Raw genomic sequence first — 21,859 nt, forward strand, 5'->3', positions numbered from 1 at the left:
CTGACCATATTATATTTTGGGTCCAAGAATGCTGAGATAAATTTTCATCACCTACAATATCACTGAATTAATATTTTGATACAATCTATTAACCTATTGTAATCTTTTAAAATTTGATTTATATGGTATTCAAAAGTGAAATTTTTGTTTATTCAAACCCACAAGTACTTAAAGATCATTTGGAGTTTTTTTAACTATTTCTTTTTCTTGTAGTTATGCTTTCACCACATAAAGTAAACTTTTTTGATTCTAAAATGCATAATTTTTACTGTAGTTACTTCAGAGGAACTATTTTTAGTAAACATAGTAAAGTTATATTTGTTTTTTCTGTAGGATGAGCAGTTGTTCAGTTACTTTCTGAGTTTATGACATTTGTCCTAACCTTCTGATGACGTAATTGTTAACATAAACTGTTTGACAGTTTGCAGCGGGTAGATGTTTACTGTAGTCTGTAACAGATTTCAGCACATTATACAGCACAATCAGTCTCTCAATCAGACATTAAATGCAGTTATATTCAAGGAAAGACAAAATAGAGAATAAGGTCCCTTGTAAAGTATATAACGCTTGACACATAGTACATTAGAGAACCGGCAAACTATACATGGAAGCCTGATTGAAGAGCAAACGTTCTCCAGCAGAATGTTAATGTACAGGCAATGCCCACTAAAAAAAAATAGTCCGCCACTTCAGGCAGCATATTAAGCTGCCATGAAGCTTGGACAGTATAAGAAACAAATTGCCATTGTTTTTTACTCTCACCTATATAGGGATCATAAAATTAAAAACAGAACTTAATTAAGTTTAAAAAAAAAGAAATGCATGTCTGAGTATATCCGTGTCTGTCCATTTATGTCTGTGTACATGTGTCAGTCTGAGTGTGTGCTTGCTTGCGTGAGAACTTAAGTGAGAATGAGTATGAGAGATACATACAGAGGCTGTGTTATTTGCAGCAAGCAGTCCATCGGCATGTGTTTGTTTAAAAACAGAGTTCTGAAATTCTTAATGTTGAACATTATTGTCTTCATATATTCATTAGCTCTTTTCTTGGAAAAGAAATGTGCAGCACTAGGGAACAAAACCAGGGACATGTGTTCTTTTTGGGAGCAGAGAGGGAAGAGTTGAAACACTTGCAATCTATGTAATTGTTTTCCTTTTAGTTGTTTATAGTGAGACATATGAAGATGTGTTTCCCTCAACAAAGTGGCTGTTAATTGTTGTGTATCTATGTATGTTTGTGTGTTTCTAACCATGTTTAGGTGTATGAGTCTGTCTGTTAGACTTTTTGAATGTGTGTGTGCACATGAGTGTGTGCGTAAACATTACTTATATAACTTACATTCTGGATGTAAAATATTTCCTTCAACAAAAGTTTGAAACACTAGGCAAAGGAACTATTTTGCATCAAATAAATAAAAAAATACAAAACAATTTTAGTGATAGCAATAGTATCTTCCCGGGTGTGTATTGTGGGAATAATGCCCTTCCAAGGGTGTAGAGCTCCTCCACATGTGGCATCAGACCCCAGAACATCTCTGGCCATGCATTATTTTCACAACAACACACATCCTGCTTGGTATTATCACTTGCATGATACAGATGTGGCAGTTTTCTACCATGGGTTATTCAATTTCAGAAAGAAAACTAGGGGTCTGTGAATTATCTCACTGGTTGCTGTACATTAAATGGATTCATGCTAGAGTGAAAGCTGTTGGAAAATTCAGTGTATCTATGAAATTGAAGCTGTAATGAAAATGATGACAGTGATGACGGCATGACAATGTCGACAAGATCATGATGATGACAGTGATGTCGATTGTGAAGATGACTTGATACAGACATGATGGTGATAAAGACAGTGGTGGTGAAAATGACACTACTGATGAAGATATAAAGACATTGCAGATGGAGATATGACGCATATGATAAAAAGGTGGTGAAGTTACCCATTTGTTAACCAGAAAGGTCCAGTGGACACACAGTGCATTTTCAGGGATGACCCATGTGCAGTATCTGGTTAAGTGGCTTGTTCCAGGTCACACAACAGGCAAAAGAAGACTGTGGGAATCAAACTTTGGATATGATATAAGAAAGAAAAATGACAGCAATGCTCTGTGAAAACATTCACAAGTATGTGAAAATGCTGAGTATAAATTCTTTGTAATATAAGTCATACCCACAGACCCCAGGGGTGGACCCTGGAAAACCCAGCTTGAATACAGGGAGTTATACTGGCAACTAGTATTGGATGCCAGTAACCACCCAGGGTTAAATGACATGGTATCTCTAAAGCCAGTTTTAAAGCTTAGATCTGCTAAACTGCAAATGACAGCTTCATAATGACTATTACTGGTGTTTGATTTTAAATCAATTTATTTTAAATCAGTTTTAGAATACTATATTTATACAAATATTCTATACAGTCTGTTTCATTAATTTATTTATGCAATTATTCTTGCATTCTCTACTAGATGGTGCCATTCCATTCTATTGTTTTTTACATTTGGATTTATATATAAATATTTATTGTCTTAAATTATGAGATTATAAGTATTTTAAGTACTTTATGTGGATACATTTTTACATACACCCCATTTGATGCATTTTATACAACAACAGTTCAAGACTGCTTTTATATAACTCACATATATTACATTTTTAGAGTTAATAGATGAATGTTTCTTAAAGGTCAATTTTAATTTGAAAGGGTATTGAATATGATCATTGGGACAGTACATGCCTATCTGATAAAGTTTGTAAGACGAAAACGTAAGGGGAACTGATTTTATAACGTTTATGTGCTTTGTGTTCTTCAAGTGCCTGTGTTCATTTGTGCTTTGGAATAAACTTTTTGTTGAGTGGACCAGCTGGTTTCCAGTACCTTTAAACAGTTTATTAGTTTATTTTTGGGCATTTCCACCACTTTTTTTGTTTACTAGTTCTTTTCTTGTGGTTATGGAATCACCGGCCGGGTCCACCTTATCTAATGTAGAAAACGGACCTACAGGAACTGAACTGGGTGAGCTGCAGTAGCTCATTGGCCAGTTAACTCAACTGGTGGGGCTTTTGATGCCCCTTAGCCAATCCATTGCTTTGTTTGCAATGGGAGTTTCTCTGCCAGACAACCAGGAAGGATTTAGACATTCAGCTTCAAATGAAGGAACAGACGGCTGTAACAGAGTTACCAGGAATGAAAATTCGGTTCTGCAGCCCAGCCAACACCAACAACGGAGTTTGGAAGGATTTCCTTGCTTTCCCTTGCTGCAACTAACATGGACATAGCAGGTTCCATGAATATATGTCAACGCAACCCAGGGGTTGAAGGAGAAGCATGCCTTAGCAACACAAACCAGACAGGTACCAAAAGACTTTTCAAAGACATTTTGGACTTGAAAACTGACTTTAATGAAAAAGTACAAGTTAACACAAGTAATGATTCCTATGCTACTATGCTTTTTAACCTAGATAATTTGCTATATAAATACAAGACATGGAAAATGGATAATGCTTATTTAAAGCATTGTCTACATTTCAATATTGTACCCAAAGGCTTGAGAGTATGCAAGTACCCTAACAATGTGAAGAAAGGGACACCGTTTCATCAGGATTTGTTAATGGCTTTTGATAAATGTGGTGCTGACATAAGTAGAGCCATCATTAGAAATAATGAGTTTGAGATGGAAAATATTTTTAATCAGACTAAAACCACTAACAATAAAATAGTAAATGACTTACTTTTCAGTACTGACACTAATGAGAAATATTTTAACATGTTGAATAGTATTGAGTTAAAATGTAAAATGATACAGGAGAGGAAATATAAGACAATTGAGAGGGACACAAATGAGTATAGTCACAATATTGATTACCCCAAGCCCAAAGCTTATAGGGCAAATAGCAATTACAATAACCATTTTTATAGGGGGGAAATGAAGAAAGATGGGCATATACTGATACCAACAATGAAAATCATCAAGAAGGTTTAAACATACAAGACCCTTTAGAATTCCCACCCCTGGGGAGGTCGGAAAGTCTAAAGAAAAAAAGGCCTGTGAAATACAGGTATGGGAACCAGATGCAGAAGGGGTGGGTACAGACAAAGTGTGTTGGAAATAGAAACACAGGATGAAATTTTACAAGAAGGCTGTATTTTTACCTATAATGGGTTTAACATTTTTAATTATACCAATACCATTATTACTAAAGGACATTTTAACTTGTTTTTTAAAGGTTTTAATTTTATACCCAGGGTCAAAGCAAACATTGTGAATCCATTAGTTGATTTTAAAGTATTTATCAGACAGAAAAATTTGGAACTATTTTTCATTGGACAAGAGAGAAGAAATATACACAACCCATTAACTAGGAGAAGCACTTTTAATCCACCTTTACACCTCCAGCTTAAAAATTTTGAATTATTGATGGAAATAGAGCTAAGGGAACAGCTTATGTGTAACAAAGTGACCTCAAACCTCACAATGGAGGAAAGTAAAAGTTTGCAGGAATCTAAGGAAAACAAAAATCTTAAAATTATGAAAGCTGATAAGGGTGGGGGGGGGGGCTGTTTTAGTGGATCACAATGTTTACAAAGGAAAAATGATGGAGATACTTAAAGAAACCTATGCCAGAGTATCACTGAATGAAGTCAACATTGCTTATAAGAAAATATTTATGTGTTTAAATAATTTATTGTTAGAGGGGCTCATAGATATGGAGACATACAACTTCTTAAAGGTTGAAAAATTCAGAGTACCCTCTATTTTTGGTATACCCAAGGTACATAAATACACCTCAGACACACTACTCAGGCCCATTGTGTTGGCTGAAGGATCAGTAACTGCACCTTTAGCTAAATACATAGATTCAAAATTAAAAAACATAGGGCAGGATTCACGAAGGCTTGCACGGAGTGTAAGAGACGTGCAACACTCCATGCAAGCCTCGCGATCCAGGAACAGCACTAAGCTCCGTGTAAGAGACCAGCTAAAACGTCTCTTTCACGGACTGGGCGTGGACATGCTGAATACCTCACTTGCATCCAAAAGGTATGCAAATGAGGTATATTAGCGATCCACGAAGCAGAAACCAGTCCGTGTAGGAGACATTTTAGCTGCAGAAATGTACTCAGTTGACAACTGAGTACATTTCTGCAAATTCCACATTCCACAACGGAGCGATGTCAGCTCCAAAAAAAGGTTGCATATGACTCAGGCAGCATGCCAATGGCCAAATATGTGGCCATTGGCAATACAACCCGATGGCAAAATGATAAAATTATATATATTTTTTTCGGCGATCGCCAATGTTTAAACCCAGCGCAGCCCCGCGTAAACGGGCTGCGCTGTATAAAACCATAAAAAAGAAGGTTATAAACCCACAAATGTGGGTTTCATGCAATACATGGAATGACAATGCAGGGACCAGCAGACCAAAACCAACATGGCCACCGTGTAGTGATTGCTAAGGGGGAAGCTGAGTCTAAGATATGTAACTAGGCATTAGTAGGCAATCTCATGTAAATAAGGATTCGGATACTGAATCTCACAGTCACATAGCAAATGAGCACAGTCTGAATAGTGTAAGAGATACATAAGGGGGAGGAATAGAGTAGGAGATAGGTGACATCACAGGGGGGGAATGGTAGAAAGAAATGCAGTTCATTGGAGGCCAGTGTAACATGACAGATGACAGGCACAGATCATGGAAAGAGGTGTGCCATGAGATAAGTCATGGAAAGTCAAGAAATGGAAGGTGTACACTGTTACTTACACCAAAGTTTCTTGCTGGGCGTGCATGCACACGTGTGCACACCATGAAGCGCGAGTAGGACAGTGTGCATGCGTGTAAGGCAGTGTGAGCATGTGGGAGCGTGCTGGGAGATGTTTAACACTGTTTGCGTGGGTGTGCGCGCGTGTAGGGCAGGCTGAGTATGTTAGAAATTGTTGGCAGACATGTAACAGTGTTTGCGCGGGTGTACGCGCATTTAAACCCGAATAAGTAGATTCTGAACCGTGTAAGCACATGTGCGCGCGTGTAAGCCACTGTGAGCGTGTTTCAGATAGTATGCACGTTGCTCCCCCCTGAGGAAACAGAGAGGAAAAAGGAAGCAACAGAATTAATAGGAAGCTAGCAGGGATAACTGCTGAAGCTAGCAGGTAAAAACAATTAGAAGCAGGCAATTACACAGGCAGAATAGTAGCCCAGCCCAGCACTTAAAACTCTGCAAACAGTAGTGCAGGATGTTTCCATTAAGAGACACTGCAAGACAGGAGTGAGCTAATAGAAGTGAAAACCGAAAAAGCTTCACTCAGAGCAGAAATGTTAGGGGCTGCCATAGCTGTCATAATGAGACATAGGCAACTTGCTGAGGGTGGTGACAATGCAGATGGTGCTAGACAACCCACACTGAGGAGACGGAGAAGAGTGTACAGGCCCAGGGTCACCTACCATGGGTTACATGAGCTGGAGATAGTAGAGCACTATAGAGTGGACAGAGAGCTCCTGCAGCAAATTGTTGAGCTGTGCAGGCCACGGCTCACACACAGAACCAACAGAGGGGAACCCATCCCAGTGGAAACCAAGGTATGTGTTGGCCTAAGAATACTAGCAACAGGTACCTTCCAGAGACCAACTGGCGATATGATGGGGATATCACAGGCATCAGCCTCCAGGGTACTACACCAGTTCCTGGATGCCATGTCAGCACATGTCGGTGATCATGTATATTTCCCCAATGCCCATGAGGTATTGGCCAGCAATATGCATCTCTTCCAGCAAATAGCGGAATACCCTGAGGTACTGGGTGCAATAGACTGCACGCACATACGCATCAAAGCACCAGCCGGTGAGCGGGGTAGGGCCTATATTAACCACAAGGGCTTCCCCTCCATCAACTGCCAGGTCGTGTGTGATGCCCAGGGCATAATAATGAATGTGTGTGCTGGCTGCCCTGGGAGTTATCACGATTCCCACATCTGGCATTTGACGCAGCTGTACCAGACATTTGCCAATGGGGACATCCCACACGGACACCTAGTGGGGGGTGCAGGTTATGCACTGGAGCCGTGGCTGATGACACCCATCAGAAATGCACACACACCTGAACAGGAACGCCATAATGAGGCACACGCACAAACACGTAATGTAATAGAGCGTGTGTTTGGGCTGCTCAAATCACGGTTCCGGTGTCTGGACACATCTTGTGGAGCCTTGCAGTACACAGCAACTACATGTACCCAAATTGTCATGGTATGTGCTATGTTACATAATATGATCTTGTGAAAACAGCTGCAGAAAGACCAGCATAGGGCCGGGCCAAACAGCCCCCCACCATTGCCAAGGCCATCACAGGCAGAGCGTGACTCGGAGGAGGAACAACCTGAGCCTGCCCCAGTAGGCAGAAGGAGGCGTGCCCAGTATGCCCTGGCCTTGGCAAAGAGGCAACGCATAGCACATACACTGGCTCAGTAGGCACCCTGGGAATGATACCCCTCTCTGACACACTCATATAGTAACAGGGATGCCTAAAATGACACAACCTGCTCTCAAACATGTACAGGGAGTGTAGTATGTGCATCTGACAGAGACAGCCCTGCAGCACCACCTGAGGCATGATTGCCATGTGTTAAGCAATGTAACACCATCTAGTATATGCAAACATGAAGACCCTACCTAACATCTCACCCTCAACAAGCATGATGCCACACTATGAAGACAAGAAGATCAAGTACAATAATTGGCTGAAGTAATGCAGTCAGTCAAAGGGGAGCTAATGTGTTTCAGCCTGGGAAGACATGCGGAGCATGACATGATGCACCACCTGCTAGGGGTGGCGTGCACCTATCAGTCCAGGCCCCATGGATACTGGCAAAGGATGTCAGTACCCACAGCATGCCCTGAATAGGTAAGTCTCAAAACACAAACCCACCTTCATAGGTTCTACAAGGGATAGGAACCTAGATGTAATACTACCCCATGACAGATGTATAAACAGCAAGATGTGTGCAGTGTAAACGCACACAGTAAGGAGAATGTAGATACCAGTCCTGTAATAGAGAACTGGGCAAGGCTCACATCAGCACCCTAACACTACCAGGTCACACCTCATACTGTGCTGTACAGCCGCAAAACATGGAACAAGCTACAAAAGGAGGGTGACTAGCAAGAAATGGCAAGGATAACCACACCCCCATGTTGGTACCACAACAAGAAGCAACATGGAATAGCCATGGTCAAATCCCAATGGCTAAAACTGCCTTGCAGTATATAGCCTGCTGCAGACCACTGTCCTAATACCAGGAACAGCACCTGGCCTATGTTGGAATACATGAATATATCAAGCCCCCCAAACCACATTATATTGCTTGACTGAAAATACCCAGACATACACCGGTAGCATTGTACTAGCACCAACACAGTAGGAGAAAATTACCCAGATTCCATAAACCAAAATGCCCAGGAGCAATGTACTACTCCCACAAGAGGGGTAAGCATACTGGATGTGATAATCAGCAACATGTGTACTGGATGGCAAGATGAGAAGTGTACCGTTCACTGGTAAGACCAGACCATAGAGTAATCACACTGGATATACACACCCTGACTCCAGTCCCTGGCCAGAATACCACAGTGGAAAACATGTGTAAAATATAGGTTGCAGCCCTCAAAACCGATGTTGAATCCACAAAAGGCCCTGTGCAAGTGCAGAATATGGGACACACCACAGAACATGTTATACAGGCATTCCATGAACACAGCCAGGAATGCTTGGAGTATGCAGTCACAAATAACAACAACACACAATGCCATACACGCAGGCATCTGGCATGCTGGCCTCCAGCCATTACCAAACCATGCAAGAGAATGAGGAAGTTACCACATGATAGAGCAAACATAAAAAGGGAAGTAATCACTGACCCGTAGTATGGCAACAACATATGTCCACACATACAATCCACTAAGTCCAGCCACAACAAGTATAATCTGTGAATCCAGAGGCAATGTGACGCCAGTACCAATTACACAGACAACCACAACACCCCCAAATAAATACAAACATATGTGATAGATGCATCCATGTATCCAAACCAGAGGTTGAGCTCCAACAGCTCAGTACTGTCAACACTAGTCAGGAGGAGAAGGTAACCACATACACCACAAACCCAGTCCCACATAGACCTACCACAACTGTAAACCAAACACATAAACACAGACAAATATTCCCAGAGGCCTTAATTACAAACACACCACACCAACAGAAGCCTCCAAAGTAGATCACAAGCAACCACAAACTTCAAACATAGCACATGCAACAAATAGTACGCAAAGCTGGTGTGCCAAACAGTCACAGGCCCGAAGGAGAAACAACATGCCTGATACAGTTATAATAGGTGTCTGTATAGGCAGACATACAGCTGTCCCACTCACCAGACTGACCAAGGGAAAGGGTAGAGTAAGCTGCTTGTAGGCTGCCACAAAATGCCACTTGACACAAGTACGCAGGTCACCCCAAAGCAAGCAGAAATATGATGCACTCAATGTCCATGCTGGTGTGAATTACCTGAGATGTACCTCCCTGGTCAGCATCAAATGAGACATGTATGGTCCCTCTGAGTATGTACCCCAGGGCGGGATGACACTGGCTGTGTGCAGCATCCAACCCTCACCAAGAATGATGCCACAGTACAAACACAGAATGCTCATGTTTAACAGCTGGCACAGTTACAGCTGTCAGTCCAAGAGGGTCTAATGTGTGTCAGCTTGAGATGTCAAGCATGACAAGCCATGCTGCTGTTACAGGGATGGCTGTCAGCTGTTACCCATGTGCGTCTGGATACTGGATAAGGCCTTTCCCGCCTCCATAGAGCCGTATGTAGACAAGGCCAAAAAGACTACCCGCCACCCTAGAAAACATAAGTGGTAGGAAATATAAGGGTAATGTTGACCAATGCCAGATGTGTAAACTGCAATATGCATGCCCCTGAGGCACTTCCCATTATTTATTTATTTATTATTTATTTTACATTTGTTGACCGGGCTAGTCTAACTGGACATAAATATCCGTTTTCAGTAGAGGCCCGGGGAGAAAAGCTCCAAATACAGGCAGTAAACAATGATTTCTTATATAATGCATAATATAAGTAAAGAAAAACAAATACAGGTAGAATGAAAAATTTGTTTCAACACGTAACACCTAGTAAATTAGGAGATGAATCTAAACTACATAGTAATATAAAATGCTTTTAAAAACAGTAAGAGTAAAAAAATAACAACAAAAAAATTTACACAGGCAGAATAAAAAATTTCTGGTAAAGCCTAATTCTTAGATAGAATTCTAAAACTCTTTGGAAGTTATCATAAGTAGCTAAGTAAGGGGAAGAGGGGGGAAAAATAGTTGAGTGAGAGCATGATTTCAGTCAGGATTTGCACAAGGACACAGCCATTGTGTTTTGAGATGTTCTTTAATGTGTTTTTAAAAGAGGGGTAGAGTTTTGATTGGTTATTTCTTGTGGGAGTTGATTCCAGATTCTACCAATGGAATTTGAGAGTAATGCATCCCCAGCTTTATTATGTGATTTAGTTAGAGATACTAGGAGTTTATTAGCAGAACGAAGTGTGGCTAGGTTTTTATAAGGTATGATCAGTTTTGTAAGGCTAGGGGTGGCATCAGGATAGTAGAGGGTCTTATGAAAGATGAGTAGTTGTTGATAGAGTAAGTGGTTATTTAGCTCTAACCAGTTTAGAAGTTTGAGGTTAATACAATGGTGAGTACGTTGGGGAGTAGCAGTAATGAATCTGGCTATGCTATTGTAGCAGCTAGAGAGTTTGGTAGTGTTGTTTTGGATAAGTTAGTGTAGATAGGTGAGGCATAGAAGAGGGTGGAGATCAGGTGTGTTTGAGCAATAGTTTTTCTAACTTCTGGGGTAAGAAAGGGTTTAATTCGGTAGAGTGTTCCAATTTTTTTGTTAACAGTTTTAATAGTGATATTAATGTGTTCATCATAATTTAGATGATTATCAATAGTTACACCTAGCAGTCAGTGGTCTTATCAGGGTTTATGCTAGTGCATTATTTGAGAAGATAGTAAAGAGAGGTGTGAGAGATTTATGAGTGGGAGTAAAGAGAAGAAGCTTGGTTTTAGGGTTAAGGAGGAGGCAGTGTTGCATGAACCAATTTTCAACATATTGAAAGACAGATTGGGTGAGGGACTGGAGGGAGGGAAGATTTTTAGCAGTGCAGATTAATGTTGAGTCATCAGCATATTGAATGCAGGTGGCTTGTGGTATATTCAAATGTAAGTCATTGATGAATAAAGAAAAAAGAAGGGGACCTAGGATTGAACCTTGTGGAACTCCAATATTAACTGGGAGTAAGGAAGATAGGTTGTTCTCCCAAAGGACTGCTTGTTGCCTGTTATGGAGATAGCTCCTAAACCACTGTAGTGAGTGTGGGCTAAGAGAATAAAGGTTAAGTTTGTCAAGAAGTATATTGTGGTTAACCATATCAAAGGCTTTAGACAGATCTATGAAAAGTGCTGAGGAGAAGCAATTGTTGTTTCTATTATTGTTTATAGAGTCGGAGAAGGAAAGGAGAGCAGTTGTTGTGCTGTGGAATGGTCTAAACCCATGTTGACAGTCGGCTAGAAGTTTGTTTTGAAGAAGATAGTTAAGAATTTGTTTATGAATGCATCTTTCCATAATTTTGGCTAATGGGGAAAGTAATGCAATAGGACGAAAATTTGAGAGTTCAGTTGATGAACCTCCTTTATGTAGGGAATTATATGAGATATTTTCCATAAGGTGGGGATTGTTCCTTCAGAAATTGTTCTATTTATCAGTATGGAGACTGGATAATTGATAGCTTTAGCAGCTATTTGTAAGTATTCGGATGGGAGTTGGTCAGCAGATGGGGTGCAAGGTTTGAGATTCTTAAGAAGCTTATAAATAAGAGATGTAGCAGGTTGGATTTGAAAGTTCTTAGTTAAGGGTACAGAGGTATTAGGTGGGGATGCAGATGGTATAGGTAGTGAGTTGGCTAGGGATTGGATGGCTTCTGTGAAATACTTATTAAAGGTATCAGGGATCTGTGTAGCATCATTAAGGTGAAAGCCTGTAGGGGTAGGAGTCGGTGACTGTCCTGGTTTAAGAAGTTTATTGATGCTTGACCAGAATTTTTGAGGGTTTTGACCACTTTGTTGCAGGTGAAGATAATATTCCTTTTTATCTCTAACAGTATCTTTTTTGGTGGCATTTCGCAATTGTTTGAAAAGGAGATGATCAGATGTACATTTAGTAGATCTCCATTTGGCCCAGATTTTATTTCTGAGGATCATTTTATCTTTTGTTTGTTTAGAAAGCCATGGAGCAGCTTTGGATCTTATTCTAGTTGAGTGAAAAGGGGCATGATGATCAAGGATCTGAAGAAAGTTTGTATTAAAGTAGGTCACTGCTTTATTTAGTTCAAGGTGAATTAGTGGTGACCAATCACAAGCTTGTAGTTCAGTAATGAAATTTTCAGAGTTAAAGAACTTTTTTGATCGGGATGTTCTTAGATTATGAGAAGGTGGAATATTCACTTTTTGTCTTGTGACATATGTAAGCATATGGTCACTAATATTATCAGGAAGGGTTCCTGGCGTGTAGCTGCTAGGGTGGTTGTTAATAAGGATCCAATCAAGAGTTGTTTCTTTTCTATTTTGTTTATGAATTCTAGTAGGAGTTGTTATTAATTGCCTGAAACCATATAGATTAATATGGTTAGTTGGGTGTTGGTTTGAACAGGTTATCCAGTCAATATTAAAATCACCAAGTAATATTGTTTCTTGGTGTTGTTGGTTGGAAAGTGTGCTTAGTAAGTTTTCTAGAGTCTGAGTATTTTTACCAGGGGGGAGATATATACAAATTAGATAGATAGATTTGTTATTATTAATTTGGAGTTTGGTAGATAATGATTCAGCTTTGGGGTCTGTTAGTGAAAGTTCATTATGGATGGTAAGTTGGAGATTGGATTTATAGAAGATGGCTATACCACCACCTTTCTTATTTTACGGTCATATCTGAGTATGTTGTAGCCAGGAGGGTTATTTCCTGGTCATGAGTAGAGGTTTTAACCATGTTTCTGTAAGACATAATATGTCAAATGAGTGCAAGTTCAATAGTGCATGGAGATGATGAACTTTGTTGTTTATGCTCCTAATATTTAGGTGAGCTATTAGAAGGGAGTTAGATGTTTTCATACTTGGTTGAGGTATAGGTAGAGAATCTGTATTTGTGTTTAGATTAGTCTTAGTGTAGGGACCAGGGTTAGGATGTATATCTCCATGTAGTAGGAGGTAATGATTGGAGTAGAATAGGAATTTAAGGATTTTGAGTAAGTTGTTAGAATATCTTTTGTTAAGGTAGAATGTTATATGAGTTATTCTATGGTATTTTGGTAGAAGAAAATTAGTAGAGCAGGTTATGTTACTGTGATTAAGGGTAGTGAGAAAAGATGATGGTAGTGTTTGCTGGAGATGATGATTTTGTTCATTTAAAGAGTTGTTTTCAAAGAGGGTGATATAGTAGGATATAGAAAGAGAGGCTAGAATAGTGGTAAAGAGAAAGATGTATACGAGAAAGGGTTTTAGTGTAGGAGGCATGGTATTGAGTAGGTGTTAGGATGATATAATTTGTGAGAGTTGGTCAGTGCAAGAGCCAGTGGTTTTGAAATAACCAGTAGTATGTGGTGTCTAAGAGAAAGAAGAAGTAAACAACAAGACCTGGATAGAGGTTATCAATAGTAGATAGATGCTGATAGAATTAGTAGGTACAAGGGGTAGCTTAGTCAAGGTGAAGTACAAGATAAGTAGAAGAATGATATGGAGGTAAATGTTAGAGATGGGAGTAGCTAAAGTAGCAAGAAGTGGGAGGAGAAAAGGAACGAGTGTAATATAGCTAAGGGGAGAGCTTAACTGATAAGGGGGATGGTGATAGGCTAGGGGATATGGGGGAGTGTCTAGAGAGCTATAAGGTAAGGACACCTAGGGGTGGGTGGGATATGGGGGTAGGGTGGGATGGGGCACACACAAAACAATGGAAGAGCAAGTGGGAGAGAAAACAATCAGTAAGGTGCAATTCAAGGACAGAAGGCTGGCTAAAGGAGGATAGTGAAGGGGAAAGAATACAGATAAGTGAGGCTGAGAGTAGGTCAAGTATGGGGATAGGCTCAAGGAAGCCCAGAATATGTAGAGGTGGTGAAGAAAGCAGCCTTAAGACAGGTTGCTCAGACTAAGGGACAGAGAATGTAGTCAGGGCAAAAGAAAAGCGAAAAAAAAGAACGACAAGGAAGAAGGAAAGAGTCAGGGGAGCATATGAAAATACAAACAGTGAGGAGGGCAGATGGAGACACTACAAAGTTCCCAGGGGGGGAAAGAGAAGAGCATAGGAGGAGGGAGAAGGTGAAAGGCAAGTACTAAAGACACAGATAGATTAAGGGCTGGATTAAAGAAGGTTAGGGTCTACAAAATGTAGAGACAGTCTAAAGGATAGAGTAGTAAGATAAAACAGGGGGGGGTTGCTGCTGGCAGAGACTGGCAGTAGTCTATTTAAAGTAACAAGAGTAGAGAAAAAAAATATAGTATAAGTAATACTCTTTGAATAAAAGTAAAAAAAAAACACTGTAACATACAGTGATGGTAACTGTGGTTTTGTCCAGGGTGGTTTAGGTAACCCAGGGGGGAACCAAGGCAGGATTTGGTAGGTGGAAATAGTAGTTCTTAGGAGTCCACAAACGAACACTTCCAGGAGTTAAGAGAGTGGAGAAATATTACTTCTACCAGCTGGTGGAGAAAGAATATGTAAAAAAGACAAAATGAGCAACATATAATAACTTTGAACTATGACAAGCAAATAACTCTTTACATGGAGTAATAACATATGTACATTAAATAGGCAAATCAACAAGGTACAACTTTTGGAGAACATTATGGAGAACATTGATGTCTGTCCAGTGACAGAAGCCTGCTGCAAGCCTAGTGATAGCACACCAGCACTACTAGGTTATACCACATATCATGTGTTATGGCCCCAACACCTGCATCAAGACATCAAAGGAAGGGGAGAATCCATATGCAGCACAGACACCCATATAGCCAGGTAATTGACAATGCACAAAGCAGCAGACACCACCCATGGGCACATAACTGTAGTCAAAACTGCTGTACAGTCTGTAGCATGCGACAGACCACACTCTCACACACAAGAACTCCACCCAGACATCCGAAGACACTGGACAGTATGAATGTCCCACCAAATACCAGACAAGGTACACACAAAGTACCACATAGGTGTCAAACTATTATGTATGCAAGGAGTCATCAGGGACCTAGATACACAGGTCGACATTAATCTGTCATGTGACAGCCACAATGCCAATGTGGCTATGAAGACTGTTGATACTGGACACCGTATCATGAAAGGATTCACATCAACATCAACAGAGGTCACTGTGCCACTGTACTGTTCCCTTATCAGACCCATAATCTAGTACAATGACTCATATGGGATGTACCGTACGTGACACCTGCAGCGGTTTGGAAGACCTCATAGTTACCCCACCAACCGGATAAAGGGTGTGAAATATATGTCATATGCTGCCTGTCTGTAGACACCCCAGCTGACTGCAGTCACACACTGCCTACACAGAGGCATTGTATGTCTGTTGTACAAGTCCATGTCCAACACAGGAGTAATGGACATGCTACACCACAGGAAATCAAAGCCATTGGAGCCGTGAGAGTCACAGATGTCAACCTCAACACATAATGAAATAAGATGTGCTGGAGGGACAGATACATAACCCATAGGCTCCCCACACCCAGAAACAGGATCCCAATCCATGGTAGGCAGAGCCCCTCACTGACACCCCTCAACAGGAATATTGCCAAGTGGATGGATGACCGTACATGTATAGTCGGGGTCCCCACTGTGTCACGACCAGACAGAGGCACAGTGAAGAACCTCATAAATGGCCATAATTGAACATAGCAAGGGGTGGTGAAAGACACACACACTCTAGCTAGGCTTACTAATGCCTAGGGTGTCTAGCCTACTATGAACCCATGAACCTATGAAGATACAAAACGTACAGGACACTAAGGATAATCACAAGGCTTACCGAACTGATGGTAGGAACCATGTTGGGCATCCACAGATATGCTCCAAATCACACAGATATTACAAACAACATACCAAACACACACACATATTGCTAACATACAACCTGTCAGATGCAGTGCAAACACCCCCCCCCCCGAGTGCAAAATACCTATCCCAGCAGATGGTCCCCTGACATTGCAGATGCTGAGGTAACAGCCATCATCTGCAAAGCAGAACACACAGCAGCAAAGGTATGTGATGGTGTCCTGTGCTGAGGCCAACATGGACTCCAAGAATAATGGAATGCAAAATCACACTACTGGCCAATGTCAGCCTTACCACAGGATATGTACCCAAAGAGCAGTGTACAACAACAGTGGTCTATCACAACAAAGGTGTTGCCTGAATGGATACTCCAAACTACCACCCCAGGATCCTGACAAGCTTGTTCTGCACAGCTATGGAAAGGATCAGTATGTACCGCAGACAGAAGGCTAATGTGGACCAACTGATACTGGACCCTACACACTGCGGCTGTTGTAACTGCAGAACCGGCCCCTAAACATGTCTGACCCATTTGAAGCAGTCATTAAGGTCATTGATGAGGGCTATGTGGTCCACACAGTGTAGCTGGACCGTGCACATGCTTCTAGACAATACCGTACGTGTTCAGTATGGATATGTTCACCAGCTTAAATATACACCCCTATGTCAGTAGAGGGGTTGCAAAGCAGACCAAGGACAGAACCGACATGGTCAGACATGCCGCATCCATGTCAGACTACAAAGCGGATATGAGTGGCATCCCACAAGGCCTGTTCTTGGCCCCCCCACCCCCGTTCTGTATACATGTCCCATAGGTATAGGCCAACATGGAAGGACTGTGACTGAGCATGTATGCAGAGGAGTACAAACAGCCCACCATATCCGACCCCTAGCTGACACAACCAACCCACAAAAGGGCCACCTACAAACAGACAACTGTAGCCATAGCCATGTCAGCAAGCTAATTGCAGAACTGTGTATAGACAACCACCGTGGATATACAGTAAGTGCCCACAAATTACCACACAGGTGTTAACCCATGAGGTACCTAACATGTAATGTGAGACCTGGGTACAAAAGGTGATAAATATTCTGCACTGGACAAACATGTGGCTGTAGTGTTCACAGAAACATATACCACATACCCACCCAAACATGAAGGCTGGCAGATGTAGATAAGGGGAACTCACTGTGGCTCTGCAGCCATCCTCCATCAGCATCACAACTGACTACAATAGCCCCTGTGGGATATACTACAGCAGACACCTCCATCAACTGTAAAGTCCACAACAGTACCCCACCAGGGGTAGCAAAGAGCATGAACAGATGCCATGTGTTGCCTGAGTAAACAAACTGCAGCCCCACACACCGCCATCCTTCCCAGCTACAGGAAAGCTGTGCCTGATGTATGAAGCCATGTCCAACCTGGAATGAATGAACATGTTGCACCTTGTACAATCTGAATGGCAGTGAGCTATGCACATGAGAGACCTGAACCCTAGCACTGACATACATAGGACAAGCTGTACAGAATGATCCATAACACAGAAGGCAACCCCACACTTCAGTAAACTCCTGGTACAGGTCATCCCAGAGAGCCACATATTGACACCCCTCAAGAGGCATCCTGATGAGTGTATGGGAGATGGTAGGCTACCCTGGGTATCACTGTTATGTCAGAGGTAGACGGAGGCACAGTATACCAACCATGACATATGTAATGGGAAACTCCAGTTACAATGTGTGTCGAAGGACAAACACACCCTGTGACTACCATCAGAAATGGCCTACGGAACAACGCTAGTGTTTGCCAATGTCCACCCATGTTGTGGAATACACTAGCAATGTTGGACGAGCCTGGTGTAGGTAGTCCATATCTGAACATATTGCAACATGGTCATATGTGCACAACTGGCCCCTACACAGTCTGTTGTGTTCACTATGAAGATGTCAAGCAGTCATAGGACTAAAGCCCAGGATACTGTCCACCACAGTGAAAGTACCGAACCAGTACACTATACGGTACTACAGTGTTAGTTCATTATGAAAGTATGTTGAGAACTGTCTGCAAAGTATCCCATGCAATTCCTGCAGGCACAGTATAATCCCTGTTATGGCAGACATGAAGCAGTTGGCCAGTTAGTACGCAACATGACACCCAACTCACAATCATAAACGTGCAATATTGTCGAAGGTCACAAACACCCAAATATGTGGTGGACTTCAGAGTGCAACATATGGAAAGCTCACACTGGGCATGCTCGCACACTTTGATAACTGAGGCATATGTCAGACAACATGCCATGGAAAGGCTGAACTGGGCATGCTCACACACTTAGGCCATATCTCCGTGTAGCAGTTGGCCACACATATCTGGTATTTGTACGTGTCAGTCCAGGAACCAACCACAACACAGCAATCAGCCCAGTGCACACAGTAAATGACCACAGAGACATGAGTGATATAGTGGATCGCCGTCATATGCAAACATCTGCCACAGATACACAAGTTGGTCATAGGAACAGGGAATGCTATGGCAATAAAGACCTGCAAACAGTAGAACAGCACAACAAACATTGTGCATCCGACAATTGAACATATGGGTGTAGAGGTCAATACTAGGCTTCTTGCCCCAGGGAATGACAGCTCAGCCAGAGTGTGCTTGGCATCTGCATCCCCAGGATAGTAGGCTACCATGCCACTGTAAAGTAGGTCACAGAAGGCAACATGTGAGGCTAGTGAGCTGTGCCTCTGTCAAGCAGGGGCACCATGGAGGTCTCAGGGATTGAATGTGCTAAGCCACAGCCATGTTGTCGGTGTGTGCTGTGAAAGGGTTGCTGAGGATCTCTGACAGTAGGTGTCCGTCAATAACAGACTGAGGGGAGCCCTATCTGCATTCTCTGGACGATTCCACTGTCAACACTGTGTTGTAATGAGTATGTGTGAATGAAGTGCCATGCTGGAACTGTCCACAGATGTCCTCCCTCCGTGGGCTACAGCTCTGCAATGTATTAGGTCACTCTGTCTGTTGAACGGCACATATATGGCCAGTGTACAGCTGACAGGTGTCTTGTTGTGGAGCAGTCATGGGTATATGTGGGATAGCATGACCAATGCAAACTGTACACATGCTCATAGGATGCAATATTCAGGGATTATGCTGAGTGGCCAGTATAGTCCTCCAGCATGGGTCCTCTGAAGTCATCCACCCCAGTCTACACAAGTGTAGAGTCTGCTTGTGCTAAACACAGTTTGTGTGCAGTGACAACCTTGCCTGGGGGTGGAGATGAGATATAGATGTCCAGGGAAAGGTGGGTATGGTCAGATATCAACAATGGTGGTCTACCTCTGGTGTGGAACAGTGAGTACCCACGTTGCAGATGGACAGGTGCAATATGTATTCACCCATGTGGCTGTGGTGTGTGGTTCTGCCATAGCACATGGACCCACAAATTGTAGTGGCTGTAGGGTAAAGTGGTAGAGGCCTGAGTAGTTCTCACACACAATATGCCTGTACCTGATGTTAACAACTGGAATGGTGTATGTGAATACCTGCATATCCTGGCACTGTTCCCAGGGAAGCTAAGTGTGTGTCCTGGATGTGGGTGTGGTGTTCTGGACTGGTTGTGTTGTGTGTTACAGGTCCTGTGGTCCCAAAGCATGGTATAGAACATAACCTGCCAGTGTGATGTGCATATCTGACCCTGATGTAGGTGGCTGCAAATGCATATATATGCTATCCCCCACCTGACAGGTAGTACTACATCTACATACATCTGTAGAAATAAAGATGTCAGCACCCTAGAAATACTACAGGTGCAGAACAGATGCCCAGTAATTCGGATCGTGCGCTCTGCTAATGCGTCTCCCTCAAGTGTCATAATATAGTTAGGTAGGGGTTCGAATCCTGCAAATGCTCAGTGTGTGTGTGTGTGTGTGTGTGTGTGTGTGTGTGTGTGTGTGTGTGTGTGTGTGGGTGAGTGGGGTTTGTGTGTGTGAAAGTCTGTGAGAGGGAAATGTCCCTTCTGGCAACTGGGTTAATTCATTCTGATTTGAAGCATTAATTGATTGCTGGTTAATGAATTAATTGGTAGCTGGAAATTATTGTACTATTTAAAGTACAGCACATCCTTCAAGGAAGTATCTTGATAAAGCCTGATATTATCAGGTGAAAGCGCTTGATATATTGTGTTTAAATATTATGTTTGGCATCGAATAAAAGTTTTTTAAGGATTATTTGGCTGGATCCACTGTACGTGGTGTTTTCCTTCTTCGAACTGGGAAAACACACTACAGGATTCACATTCCCCTTACTAAACACTGATGATGTCAGCACCCTATAAGTACAGCAGGAGAAGGGAAGCTTCCCAGTAATGCGAATAGCACGCTCTGCTAATGCGTCCGTCTCGAGTGTCATAACATAGTTAGGTAGTGGTTTGAATACTGCAAATGGTAAGTGTGTGTGTTTGGATGAGGGGGGTTAGTGTGTGAGGGCAATGTCCCTTTTGGCAACTGGGAGAACACACTACAGGATGCACACTCCCCTTTCTAAACAAAGATGATGTCAGCACCCTATAAGTACAGCAGGAGAAAGGAAGCCTCCCAGTAATGCGAATAGAGCGCTCTGCTAATGCGTCCGTCTCGAGTGTCATAACATAGTTAGGTAGTGGTTTGAATCCTGCAAATGGCAAGTGTGTGTGTTTGGATGAGGGGGATTAGTGTGTGTGTGCAAATATGTGTGAGGGAAATGTCCCTTTTGGCAACTGGGAGAACACACTACAGGATGCACACTCCCCTTTCTAAACACAGATGATGTCAGCACCCTATAAGTACAGCAGGAGAAAGGAAGCCTCCCAGTAATGTGAATAGCGTGCTCTGCTAATGCGTCCGTCTCAAGTGTCATAACATACTTAGGTAGTGGTTTGAATCCTGCAAATGGCAAGTGTGTGTGTTTAGATGAGGGGGGTTAATGTGTGTGTGAGGAATATGTCCCTTTTGGCAACTGGGAGAACACACTACAGGATGCACACTCCCCTTTCTAAACACAGATGATGTCAGCACCCTATAAGTACAGCAGGAGAAGGGAAGCCTCCCAGTAATGTGAATAGTGCACTTTGCTAATGCGTCTCTCCTGAGTATCATAATGTAGTTAGGTAGGAGTTTGAAACTTGTAAATAGCATGTGTGTGTGTTTGGATGTGGGGAGTTTGTGTGTGTGCATTTCCGTATGAAAAATATGTTAGTTTTGGCAATCAGGAGATCACACTACCTGATGCACATTACCCTTTCAAAATACTGATGTTGTCAGCACCCTATAAGTACAGCCAGAGAAGAGGAACTATCTAGTAAACAGAATAGTGCGCTTTGCTACTGTGTCTCTCTCTTATGTGTCATGACTTAGTTAGGTAGGGGAATGAATCCTGCAAATGGCAAGTGTGCATGTGTGTGGGGGTAGTAGGGTGTGTGTAAATGCAAGTGTGAGAGAACAGATCCATTTGGCAAATACTACAATACACCAGATGCTGCATAGTCCCCCAGTAAACACAAGGGATGTCACCACACTATCAGCACAGCCAAACAGGGCTAGTCGGCTAGTAATGCCAATAGTGTGCTCTGCTACTGTGTCTATTACCATTGTCAGAGTACAGATAGGTATGTTTTGGTAACCCACAACTGTCACGT

This window comes from Protopterus annectens, chromosome 8.part0, assembly GCF_019279795.1.
Source record: "Protopterus annectens isolate FY-2018-M chromosome 8.part0, PAN1.0, whole genome shotgun sequence".
In the NCBI taxonomy this organism is placed as follows: domain Eukaryota; kingdom Metazoa; phylum Chordata; order Ceratodontiformes; family Protopteridae; genus Protopterus; species Protopterus annectens.